Below are 12982 nucleotides of genomic sequence, written 5' to 3' on the forward strand. Positions count from 1 at the left end.
ATTTTATGAAAACAGCAGAAAAAGATTCAGGCTGGGTATCTGGCCCCTCCTCCTTGGGTGCCTCTACGTGTGCAAATGTTCCTGGATGGGTTTACCACCAGGCCAAGGTCAGTCTCAGCCCTGGCATCCCCACTGCATGGTGCAGCCACCTGGCCTGGCTCACTGTGGTGTCCCAGGCCCCCTGCCATCACACTGCTGCCGGTTGGACCCCATGCCGCTGCCTGGACCCTGGCAAGGATGCTGACGAAGCATACCTGGATGCCATCGCTGGTGCCTTCCATGCACTTCTGGGCCTCCTGGGCCTCGGGCCCCACTGCCTGTGGGCCCAACCAGCCAGCCAAAACTGGTGTCTGCACATTGCCCAAAGCACCTGGGATGACAGGCAGAGGCTGGAGGCTTTTACATGACCTGGGCCACCTTCCAGGAGCTCCTCAATCACTTCTACTTGCACCTGGAGTGGCAGGACACCACTATGTGGCCACTCCTTCCTGCAGACACCTCGCTGGCCATCACCTTGTTCAACCTGGCCACACCTGTCAGCCTGCAGTACATTGGCCACTTCTTCGGAGTGAGCAAGGCAACCTCTGTGGAGGCTGTCCTGGAGGTCTGTGGTGCCCTCTAAAACATGCTGGGTCACACTGTGCACCAAGTCAATGACCCCCTGGAAGTGGTGGTGGGATTAATAGCACATGTAGACACACCCCCTGAGGTACTACTGGAGTCTCCTGGAGGTCTTGAAGCAGGAGTGCAGGGCCTTAAGTTGCTCCAGCCCTCAGTCTCAGCAGCCCCATTTGTGATATTATGCAAAAAGAAGAGAAAAGCCAGATAGGCCCTGCTCTGCACAGCTGCGCACACAGGCACAGCTGCTTTCAGGCTCCTGGGACAGTTTAACTGAGGGGATTTAAAATGCCTGATTGAAAATTATATGGAAATATCTCCCTGTAACCAGGCAGCAGCTTCTAATGTAGGGTTCTTCCACTGAGTCAACAGAGACATCCATGTTAGTCAGGAATGTGAAGGGGTGGCATCCCTGACTGACAGAGTTGAGCCAACAGAGGCCCACAGGACAGATACATGATTTTACTTGGATTGCTTATTTTGTTTGTGGGGGGTGGTTTCCCTGTATTAGAACAGAGCATATCTTTGCTAGTACAACACTGTTCACATTAGAAGTGCTTAGCTAGTATAGGATACCACTACTCCAATACCAGTAAGGCCACCCTAGGAGTGGACACAGGCTTAGGTACTACATCCCCTTATATGAGATTCAGGGAAACTACTGGTGACTGGCACTGGCAGGTGGGTGCAGTTAGCCTCACTTTCTCTGGATGTAATGGGAAAAAATGGAGGGTTGGGCAAAAAAGGTTGTTCTGCTGACACTGAGGTATCTTATAAATGTTTTATTCCTTTTACCAGTCTCAAAATCTACTAATAACATACCAGACCAAACCAGTCCAATACTTCATACATGCTCTGGAGAATCTCACCTGTAGACTCAGTCATATTATTTGACTATGTAATAAGAATAAAGATCTAGTTTTAAAGTCCTCTTTTTGCTGGCAGAATAAACCACTGTGGTTTGAAAACTGTAGGCAAAATTTTGACATTATATATATATACTAGCTAATTGCCCATCAGGAATGATGCAGGGGAGTGTACAGGGACAGAGCCCTGTGCTCCCCCCAGTCTAGGCCTGTTCCCCCTCTACCTCCTGCTGCTTGGGATCTGGGTTTTCTACCCCCTCCCCGATCCAGTGGCAGGAGGAGGGTAGGAGCGAGCCCAGACCCAGTGCAGGGGAGGACTGGGCCTGAGGGCAGGGAGAAGCTGACCTGCCGTGGCAGGCGGAGCAGTGGGCCTCGGCTGACTCAGCGGTGGGGGTGGGAATGGGAGGAGCGGGCTCAGAGCCAACATGGGGGAGGAAGTGGTGGGGGAGGAGTGAGCCCAGGCCCAAGGGTGGGGAGGAGTGATCCTCCTCCCCTCCTCCAGCTGCTCCTGCATTAGGCCAGGTTGGGCCATGGCCCACTATTCCCTTGCCACCACCACAGCAGGCCAGCTTCTCCTCCAGCTCAGGCTCAGTCCTCCTCCTCCCGTGTCAGACCTGGGCTCACTCCTCCCCTTCCCCAACCACAGATGTTGCCATGGCACGCCCGCTATTCCCCCAACTTGCATCGGTCCTGCTCCTCCACCCATCACTGCCGTCATCCTGTGTTGGGCCCCACAGATGGCAATAATGGAAGTGGGGAGGGGCACGCTGACGCCAGACCCTGTGGCCCCATCGCCTCCCTGCCACGGCATCCCAACCCTGCTCCCCCCCACCACACCACTGCTGCCATCATGTGCAAAAAGTAAGGTGGGAGGGCGAGGCCAGCTCCGGTGGCCTGCCCCCCCAGCCCCGCTCTATTGTTGCCACCTGCAGGGAACAGGGCAGGGGGGGCAAGGCCAGCACTGCTGGCCTCGTTCCCCCTGTTCTGTCCACTCCATTGCCCCTACCTACAGGGAGCAGGGCGGCGGAAGAGGCGAGGCCAACTGTGCTGGCTTTGCCCCCCACTGTCCCTTTTTTCCCCCCATCATGCCGCCAGCTTCTGTTTGAATCCTTGTTCACACTCTGATTGGCTGTTTGTTAGCCAATCAGCACATGAATAATGCGTTACAGACAAACAGGCAAACAGACAGATTAAGACTTTTATAATATTAGAATGGGCTGTGGATTGCTACTGCTTATTTTCATAGATTTCATAGACATTAGGGCTGGAAGGGACCTTGGGAGATCATCGAGTCCAGCCCCCTGCCCAAAGGGCAGGAAGTCAGCTGGGGTCATAGGATCCCAGCAAGATAAGCATCCAATTTACTCTTGAAGGTGTTCAATGTAGGTGCTTGAACCACCTCCGCTGGCAGACTGTTCCAGACCTTGGGGGCTCGGACAGTAAAGAAATTCTTCCTTATGTCCAGCCTGAAACGGTCTTGCAGGAGTTTGTGACCGTTCGACCTCGTCATCCCTTGGGGCGCTCTGGTGAACAGATGTTCCCCCAGATCCTGGTGGTCACCCCTGATAAATTTATAGGTGGCCATCAGATCACCCCTGAGCCTACGCTTTTCCAGGCTAAAGAGTCCCATGTTTCTCAGCCTATCATCGTAAGATCTGTTTTCTTGACCTCTGATCATGTGCGTGGTTCTCCTCTGGACTTTCTCAAACTTCTCCACATCCTTTTTGAATTGTGGAGCCCAAAACTGGACGCAGTACTCCAGTTGCGGCCTCACCAAGGCTGAGTACAAGGGGAGAATGACGTCCCGGGATTTGCTCGAGAAGCATCTATGGATGCAAGCCAGTGTTTTGGTTGCTTTATTAGCCGCAGCATCACATTGCAGGCTCACATTCATCTTGTGGTCAGTGATGACCCCCAAGTCTCTTTCTTCTGTAGTGCTATCCAACGTAGCACTGCCGAGCCTATAAGGATGCTGCAGGTTTTTCCTCCCAAGGTGGAGAACCTTGCATTTTTCAGTGTTAAACACCATCAGGTTCTCGTCTGCCCATTTGCTGAGCATGTCCAGGTCAGCCTGGATCACCCGCCTATCTTCTGGCGTGGATGCTTTGCCCCAAAGTTTGGTGTCATCGGCGAACTTGTCCAGTCCACTCCTGACTCCAATGTCCACATCATTAATGAAGATGTTGAACAGTATGGGTCCCAGGACAGAGCCTTGAGGGACCCCACTGGTCACAGGGCACCATGATGAGTGACTGCCATCAATTACAACTCTCTGGGTCCGACCACAGAGCCAATGTCCCAGCGGGTTGTGGTGGAGCCAAGGCCACAACTGGGCAGTTTGGCCAAGAGGTGATCATGGGATACCAGATCAAAAGCTTTTTTGAAGTCAAGATATATGACATCAATCTCTTTTCCCTCATCCAGGTGGTAGGCCACCGGGTCATAGAAGGAAATGAGATTGGTCAAACAAGACCTACCCGCAACAAACCCGTGCTGGCTATCCCTAGGATGTTAGCCTGGGCCAGTCCCTCAAAGATGGCCTCCTTAATAAACTTTTCTAAGATCTTCCCCAGGATAGAAGTCAGGCTAATGGGCCTGTAATTAGCCGGATCCACTCTCCTCCCTTTCTTGAAGATCAGCACCACATTGGCCTTCTTCCAGTCTTTGGGCACTACACCAGAGCGCCAGGAGTTTTCAAAGATCCGTGCCAGAGGCTGGGCTATGACGCTCGCCAGCTCCTTGAGTACCCTGAGGTGCAGATTGTCAGGGCCAGTTGACTTGAAGGTATCCAGCTTCTCAAGATGTTCCTTCACGAGGTCAGCATTTATGGAGGGTAGGGGATCCCCATCACCCGGATCTCCCTGTCCCATAGCAGGCATGGGCGTCCCATGGGACTGATGAAAGACTGACGCAAAGTATCTATTTAATAGGTTGGCTTTTTCCTGGGCGTCAGTTGTCAGTTGCCCCATCTGGTTTAGCAGGGGTCCAACGTTGTCTTTGCTTTTCCTCCGGCTCCCCACATATCTGAAAAAGGACTTTTTGTTGTCCTTGATGCTTGAAGCTAGTTGGAGTTCAGTTGCAGCCTTGGCTTTCCTGGTTTGCTCCCTGCAGGACCGGACCAGTGCAGAATAATCCTCCTTGGAGGTGAATCCCGTCCTTCATTCTTTGGAGGCTTTCCTTTTTAGCCGCAGGAGGTCCGCTAGGTCCCTGGAGAGCCAGGAGGGCTGCTGTGCCTTCTTGTTGCCTTTCCTCCGTGTTGGAATAGTTTTAGCTTGTGCATTGAGGATAGTATTCCTTCTCTGTCCGTGAAGCAGAGGTCAGCACAGTATGGCAATACAGATGCAAAGCGTAACTCTGAGGGCAGGGATTTGCTTTCTGTATTTCAGTTCTTTCAGGCCTGTTTGCTTAGATCCAGTTTCCAATTAGAACTGAGTACGAGGTATTGACTAAGAAGTGAAGAGACAAGAAAACAAGTTAGAGAGGAGGTTACTGGGAGCTTTGTTGACCATGCTCTTTACATTTTAAATGCATGCCAAAATGGAGCTGAAAATACAATGATAACATGTACATACGAGACAGGCAGTGGGGAAATACCCAAGCTATTCTAATGTGAATATACTGTGTGGAACAGCAGGAGGGACCAGGGCAGTCTGCAGAGCTGTCCTGTTAATTTGTACTGTAACTTCCAGAAACCCTCAGGGCTGGGGGGAAAAAGGGGGCAAGGAAAAAAGGTAGAAGCTGCTTGAGGCTTGAGGAGGGGGAAGACAGAGCAACGTGTGCATGGAACTGGTCAGCTCTACACAAAGGAGTGCACAGTGCAGCTGGAGATCTCACTGGCTGGGGCAGCCAGGGCTGTGGACTGAAGGAGCTGGACTCAGACTTGGGGGCAGCTGCAGGCTGCTGTTTAAGCACTGTAGAGACTAAAGGCTATTCTGGGGACACCTCCAGAGGTATGGAGGGAGGGGGTAGGAATTAAAGTGCTGAGTGTATGTTACTACAGTGTTTACCATCTACCTGTTCTCTCCTTTTGGCCTGTTGACTTGTGTCCCTAACCGCTATGATTTTCTATATAAAAATGGGAACTTCCCCTTGTTTCCTGTGCCCATTTCTGGACCTGCAGTGTTGGCACACTACTTCATATCAAGTGATAGCCTTTGAGTCATAACAAGTCCTTGCAGGAATCAGAGTATCTCCTCCCTGTACCACATGCCAGGCAGAAGTGCACCACAGGTATATTCCAGTATGTCTGTAAACCTCCATACATAGGTCCCTTTAAGGGTGCAGACAGAAGTGCAGCTCTGTGCTGTAACTGAGAAGGCTTTGCAGGAAGCATTTCAAGGTACAACGATCCCCCAGACCAAACAGAAGTTCACTGTTGGTTCCAGGGGCGAGGGGAATCTAGCTGCTGGCTGTGAGCCTCCAGCTGGTTTCCCCTAGCAATGGCCCCTCCTCCCTGCCAGCCTGTCCCTTTTTCAGAATGGGAGGGGGGAAAGGGAGCAGAGGGAGCTTGATCTAGGGGTTCCCCAGCCAGCTCTGGAGGGTGGAATGGGTGAATTGGATCCCCCTACCTTGGGGGGCTCAAATATGCCCAACCTACCCCCAGTGAGAGCTGAAAAAATCCCAGACTCCCTCCACTCCCTTTCTATCCCCCTCCTGTCACATTTTGAAACAGCTCAGATGCTGGGAGGCAGGCAGACACAAGTTACAGAAGATGCTACGTTTTGAAATATCTCCATCAGGTTTCAGATTTTTGTAGAATTGGGCCCTTTTAAAGTACTTTGCAGCTGTGCACTTCTGTTTGGTTATGGCTTTAAAGCACTTTCAGGGGCCAGATCAGGCAAAAATTGTCACTTCTATCTGCACCCTAAATCCCTTTGTACCCACAGTACTTCTCTGTTGTCTCACTGTGGGACTGAATTTTTCTCTTTGGCTTTGGAGTTGGGAAGGTTGAAGTGGAATTAGATTATATTGGGGGCCTTAAAGTGGGGATTCTAGTCAGAGTTGGGTTGATCAGGATCCCATATTTTGTGGAACTTTCTTTAACAAATACTGACTCTCTCATTAAGGGCTTATCAGCAGGAGGGAAGTCTGTATTAACACAGGGTACTTATAGATGTGTGGGGACACTGCTCTGACACGGTGTAATTACAGTGTGTCGGAGCAGACTTGATTAATTGAGTCTGCTGGAGCGTGCTAATTAGCACATTCCAGCAGACTGCATCTCATGTATTCAGTGTCTCTACACTTCAAAATGGCGATGGGGGCATTTTAACTAAAGCTCATTGAACAAGCTCTAGTTAAAGTGCCCCACCACCATTTTAAAACACAGGATGCCGAATAAACAAGATTCTGCAGGCACGTAAATTAGAACGGCTCTTGGAACCACACTAATTAAAGTGCCTCCCCTGCAGCATATGTAAAAATGTCTGTAGGTACTACTACACTTGATCTTAGCTGACAAGAGGCCAAGAAGGGATTTGTACTAGTGCCAGTACAGTCATAAATGCCAAATAGCACTCTCAACTTACCCCGTAACACACTGGGGCATGAACCCATTTCATATAGTACCACATATATTCCCAAGAAGGGCTGCATTTCTGTGCCTATGGCAGAGCAGTTTTCCCTATGCAGCTGACACCAAAAAGTTTAATAAGCAGATGCATGGCTTGGCTTGGAAGCATTCTAGTTTTGCACAAAAGACTGTGCACTGAGCTGCCTCTCTCAGATCAAATCACTTACATCAAGAGGAGGATAAGTTTAGCAAGGACAAAAGGGACTGAGGGACAGGTCTTTTTAGTTTTTTCCTTTCCATCTCCTCCTACTATTAATACCTTTCTGAATTTCTGAGTCAAATGCAGCTCCAGGGCTGTATATGCAGCTGCACCTCAGGTATAGTGAAGATTGAGGACACAGCATGGTGGTGGTCTGGTCAAGAGCATCATCCTCTGTCTGCGTTGCCATCTAGCTTGAGGCAAGACAAAGAACCACCCCTTCCAAAAGTATTTCTCCACTCCTTTCACTGTTAGAATAGTGAGACAGTAGAATAGACTGCCTATGGAAGTTGTGGACTCTCTGGCTAGGGACAGATGTCACACACAAACCAGCTGAAGTGATCAGAAACTGGTTTAAACCTGTAACAGGACAGACATTCAGTGCACATAAACCAGTTTGACAATGGCCAAAATTGGCTTGAGATAAACCTGGTTGAATGTAGTAGTATTAGACTTAAGTGATTTGGCTCAAATTGGTGTATACAATGTCTGTCCCAGACCTCTTGCTGGTTTAAATTAAATTAGAGACCCTTAGCACCGTGGTATGCTCTCTGGGCTGGGTGGGGTTCTCTGCTCCACAGCAGGGCTTGACCCTCCTCTCTGCTCTCTAGCCAGAACAGGGGTGGGGCGTGGCCAGATGCTGGCCTGCCATGGTCCCTAAGGCAAATTCCTCCCTCCATGTCCCCTCTTCCCCCCGCCCCGCTGGAAAATCCTGTGGATCACAACTGGGGTTAGCCAGCCCCAGCCACACCTTTATGGCTTTCCTGCAGCCAGGCAGAGACAGAGTTAATTCCTCCCTCTGTTCAGCTTGCCTGCAGACAGGGAGGAGATTAATTCCACAGTGGTCCCACAGCAGGGGAGGGAAGCAAGACCTGCACCTGTGAGCCCAAAGGTAAGACCTTCAGGATCATACTGAGAAGTGGGAAGTGTTGGCAAAGACCTGACAATCATCACACGTGCTGGAGATGGAGTTAAAAGAAGTTGCATACACCTTCTGGCTGGAAGTTGCAGACCAAAGAATGCAGAAAGCTACATTTACCTGTAAAACCTAAACAAAGCCTTTCTGAATGCCTGGCTGTAAGGAGGCACTCTGACCTCAGGATTAGAAAGACTTATGCAAGACTTTCTCTTAGTCTAACTGAAAATGTAAAGCAGGAAGACAAGTTATGTATGCTGTGTTTTACTGGGCTGTATCTTAGCTTAGGTGAAGAATTTTGGTAGTTTCCTCTTGTATGCTTTGCAAATTGCTGTGTTCAATATATGCTTGCTTCAGAGAAAGGACTTATTTCCCATCCCCACTCAGTCTGGCAGCAGCTCTCCCCCCACCCCCAAGGCAGGTGGCTGGCATCCTGTGTGCCGTGCTAGCTCTGGCTGCTGCCTGGCCATGCCCACTCTGCTCTAGCAGGGAGGGGTGAGAGCCTTGGAGGGCGTCTCTCTTCCCTCCCCTTTGGCAGTGGGTGGCAGGCATGCTCTAGCACCTCCTGGCTTCTGGCTTGAGCCACTGCAGGAGTGTGCCTGTGTTTCCTGATTTAACAGAGAATGTCTGTCTAGTTATTAATCAGTTTAAGCTGCGCAGCTTAGACTAACTTGCAAACAGTAAATCAATTCAGGCTCAGGCTTTTTGAATGTCTGTCCCTAGCTTCCATGACTGGAGTTGTTCAAGAAGAGCTTGGACTGCTGGTCAGCATTTCTCAACTTGTGGGTCATGACCCAAAAGTGGGTTGCAAGAATATATGAAAGGGCTGTGAACAAACTTTAAAAATGATCAACAAACTTAAAAATGGATTCTCCATTAAAGGAGAAAAACATGGGAAACTGTGGGTTTTCCTTTGCAGGCTGGCAGAGTTCCAGCCTGCAAGGGGCTGCTTGAGGCTCCCCACGCTTCACACATCCACCCCCTGCCCCACACACTGGGAGGCTACTCAAGGAGCTGGCAGGTTACTCAAAGAGCTGGCAGTTGTCATAGCTCAACAATTGGCAAAAATATTCAAAAACTCGTGGCACTCAGGTGAAGTACCTGAAGACTGGAAGAAAGCCAATGTGGTACCCATCTTCAAGAAAGGGCAGAAAGTAGATCCCAGGAATTACAGGCCAGTCAGCTTGACCTCAATCCCTAGTAAGATTCTGGAGAAAATTATCAAGGAGATCCTTCTGGATAAGCTGGCTGAGGGCAACATCCTGAGGTATAGCCAGCATGGATTTCTCACGGGTAGGTCTTGCCTGACCAATCGCATCTCTTTTTATGACCGGGTGACCTATCACCTGGACAAGGGAGAATAGATTGACTTCATATATATGGACTTTTAAAAAGCCTTTGATCTGATGTCCCATGACCTCCTCATGGAAAAACTGGCCAACTGTTGCCACAGTCTGATGGCTGGGTAATTGGCTCTGAGGTCGGACCCAGAGAGTAGTGGTCAATGGTAGCGAATCATCATGGCATCCCCCAAGGCTCTGTCCTTGAACTGGTTCTTTTTAACATCTTTATCAATGATGTGGACATTGGTGTCAGAAGCACACTGGCTAAGTTCACCAATAACACTAAATTTTGGGGCATAGCATCCACACCTGAGGACAGAGTAGTGATCCAGGCTGACTTGGATAAACTTAATAACAGGGTGGATACAAACCTGATGACATTCAATATTGATAAATGTAAGGTACTCTACCTCAGGGAAAAAAGACCTGCAGCATGCTTATAGGCTTGGCAGTGCTACGCTTGCAAGCACCATGGCTGAAAGAGGCTCGGGGGTCATGACTGACCACAAGATGAACGTGAGTCACCAGAGCGATGTCACAGCTGGCAAAGCAAACAAAACTATGGCTTGAATACATAGATGCTTCTAAAGTAAATCTCAGGATGTCATCCTCCCACTTTACTTGGCCTTGGTGAGGCCACAGCTGGAGTACTGCATCCAATTCTGGGCTCCACGATTTAAGGAGGATGTTGAGAAGCTTGGGAGAGTCCAGAGGAGAGCCACGCGCATGATCAGAAGGCAAGAGAATAGGTCTTATGAAGAGAGACTGAGAGCCATTTGGACCAGGAATTTTCAGGCCAGCTGGCAAAGGCACTTAAGGCAAGGAATGTAGTTGTCATGGGTGATTTAAATTACCCAGACATCTGCTGGGAGGAACAGTCAGCCAGGTCGGACTGTTCCAGGAGGTTTCTGGTCGAGATACAGGACCTCCACTTAATTCAGGAGGTGCACAGTTCCACCAGAAGAAATGCCCTGTTGGACCTGGTCCTGGCCACAGGCAACGATGTGGTAAGGGGCCTCCAGGTTCTTGACAACCTGGGTGATAGCGATCATCACTTGCTGAAATTCACCATCCAGTGCAGGGTGTCAAGGGTCTGCAGCAAGGCGGTAGCCCTAGACTTCAAGAGGGCCAACTTCAACAAGTGGAGGAGATTAGTGGGAGAGGCTCTGGGGTTCTCGAGAGCAGGGGAACTCAGTGCCCAAGATGAGTGGTCGTTCCTTAAGGAGACGATACTCAGGGCCCAAGGGGTGACCATCCCAACAAGAAGCAAGGGGGGCAGGAGTGCCTGAAGGCCCCCCTGGCTCACCAAGAGTGTCCAGGAATGCCTGAATGCCAAAAAGGTGGCGTACAACTGGTGGAAGGGAGGTGCTATCTCCAAAGAGGAGTATACCTCCTCTGCTCAGGCCTGTAGGGGGGCTGTCAGGAAAGCTAAGGCGGATATAGAGCTAGGACTAGCATGCAAAATCAAAGATAATAAAAAGTCCCTTTTCAAATATATAGGGAGGATGAAGAAAGCACCGGGAAATGTGGGGCCCCTGCAAGATTCTCTGGGCAATCTGGTGGTTGCGCCAGAGGAGAAAGCAGACCTCTTTAACCAATTCTTCACCTCCGTTTTCTTGGGCAGGAACCAGGACTTCTCCACAATGATGCAAGACGGACGCAAGGGGAATGCCTCCAGACCTCAAGTTGGGGAGGACCGGGTTAGAGAGCTTCTGGAGGGGCTGTACATGTTCAAATCAGTGGGTCCAGATGCTCTCCACCCCAGGGTGTTGAGGCAGCTAGCAGGGGTTATTGCAGGGCCTTTGGCACAGCTTTATGAGTGCTCATGGTGCTTGGGCCAGGTGCCAGATGATTGGAAGATAGCCATCATGGTTCCCATCTTTAAAAAAGGGAGGAGGGAGGGCCCAGGCAACTATAGGCCCCTCAGTCTTACCTCAATCCTAGGGAAACTCTTTGAGAAGATCATCAAGGAGCACATCTGCAATGGGCCAGCTTCAGGGATGATGCTCAAGAGCAACCAGCACGGTTTCATTAGGGGCAGGTCATGTCAGAACAACCTGATTGCCTTTTATGATCAAGTCACAAAAGCATTGGATGCAGGTGTAGCCATGGATGTAGTCTTTCTGGACTTCAGCAAGGCCTTTGACACCGTCTCCCACCCCATCCTCATTAAAAAACTAGGCAACTGTGGCATTGATGCCTACACAGTCAGATGGATTGTAGATTGGCTGAAGGGTCGCACGCAGAGAGTGGTGGTGGACAGGTCATATTCGACCTGGGGAGAAGTGGGCAGAGGAGTCCCCCAGGGCTCGGTCCTTGGGCCCGCACTGTTCAATCTCTTTATCAGCGATTTGGACGATGGGGTGAAAAGCAATCTGTTTAAATTTGCTGATGATACCAAAATTTGGGGTAAGGTGAGCACACTAGTAGGGAGCGAAAGACTGCAGCAAGACCTGGATAGGTTACAGGGGTGGGCTAACAAAAACAGGAAGCATTTCAATAGTGACAAGTCCAGGGTGCTGCAGTTGGGCAGTAGTAACCAGCAGCACACCTATAAGATGGGAAACTCCCTTCTTGAGAGCGCAGAGGCAGAAAGGGATCTTGTAGTCATTATTGACTCCAAGATGAACATGGGCCGACAATGCAAGGTCACGGTTGGCAGGGCTAAGCGGACCTTGTTGTGCATCCACAGGTGCATCTCAAGTAGAGCCAAGGAATTGATCCTCCCCCTCTACGCGACACTGGTCAGGCCACAGCTGGAGTACTGTGTCCAGTTCTGTGTGCCCCACTTCAGGAGGGAAGTGGACAACATGGAGAGGGTCCAGAGGAGGGCCACCTGCATGATCTGGGGACAACAGGGCAGACCCTACAATGAGAGACTGTGGGATCTGAACTGTTCAGCCTTCACAAGAGAAGGCTGAGGGGGGACCTGGTGACCATCTATAAACTCACTAGGAGGGACCAGAAGGGTTTGGGAGAGACCTTGTTTCCCCTAGCGCCCCCTGGCATAACGAGGAATAATGGTCACAAGTTGTTGGAGAGTAGGTTTAGATTAGACATTTGTAAGAACTACTTCACAGTCAGGGCAGCTAGGAGCTGGAACCAGCTTCCAAGGGAAGTGGTGCTGGCCCCTACCCTGGGGGTCTTTAAGAAGAGGCTTGATGCCTACCTGGATGAAGTCATTTGAGCCCAGTTTTTTTCCTGCCCAGGCAGGGGGTTGGACTTGAAGATCTACAAGGTCCCTTCCGACCTGACTTCTACGATTCTATGATTCTTCAGCCTGGAAAAGCACAGGCTCAGGGGGGACCTGGTGGCTGCTTATAAGTATATAAGAGGTGTACATCAGAATCTGGGAGAACGTTTGTTCATCACAGCGCCCCAAGGAAAAACAAGAACCAACGGTCATAAATTCCTCCAAGACTGTTTTAGGCTGGACATAAGAAAAAATTTCTTTACTGTCCTAGTCCC

Source organism: Crocodylus siamensis, chromosome 10 (genome assembly GCF_052110815.1).
Source record: "Crocodylus siamensis isolate JL-2025a chromosome 10, ASM5211081v1, whole genome shotgun sequence".
In the NCBI taxonomy this organism is placed as follows: Eukaryota; Metazoa; Chordata; order Crocodylia; family Crocodylidae; genus Crocodylus; species Crocodylus siamensis.